Source organism: Aptenodytes forsteri, unplaced genomic scaffold (genome assembly GCF_000699145.1).
Source record: "Aptenodytes forsteri isolate BGI_AS27 unplaced genomic scaffold, ASM69914v1 Scaffold283, whole genome shotgun sequence".
NCBI lineage: Eukaryota > Metazoa > Chordata > Aves > Sphenisciformes > Spheniscidae > Aptenodytes > Aptenodytes forsteri.
Window position 1 is genome coordinate 552,360 of NW_008794167.1, and position 446 is coordinate 552,805.

Below are 446 nucleotides of genomic sequence, written 5' to 3' on the forward strand. Positions count from 1 at the left end.
TTTCTAGGAGACCAGCCCTGCCACTGGTCTCTGTAAGGTCTCCCCACAGTCTCTGCAGACACCACCCTGCTGTATAGAAAGCTGCTTCCAGCCTTTCCGCCCACACACCCCAGCTTCTATAGGGGCTTTTATACCACGTGAGCCCCAGCCCATGCACTACAGACCCACCTTTATGGGCTCCTTCAGTCCCTACAGCCACTACCTCCTTTTCCAGAAGGCTCTTCCTAGCCACTAGTTTCTATGGGCAGCCCCCACCGTGTTCCTATAGCCATTCCTATAGAGAATGCCACTCCGGTCACCTGCATTTGCTCCTTTCTGTAGGCGCCCCCCACCCCGCAAAAGACCCTATAGGCACCAAGTCCCTTCAGAGGAAGGCAGCCCCTCCGCACGCAAAACATTGGTAGGCACCTCACCTGCCTCTACGCACACCTCCCTTTTCTATAGAG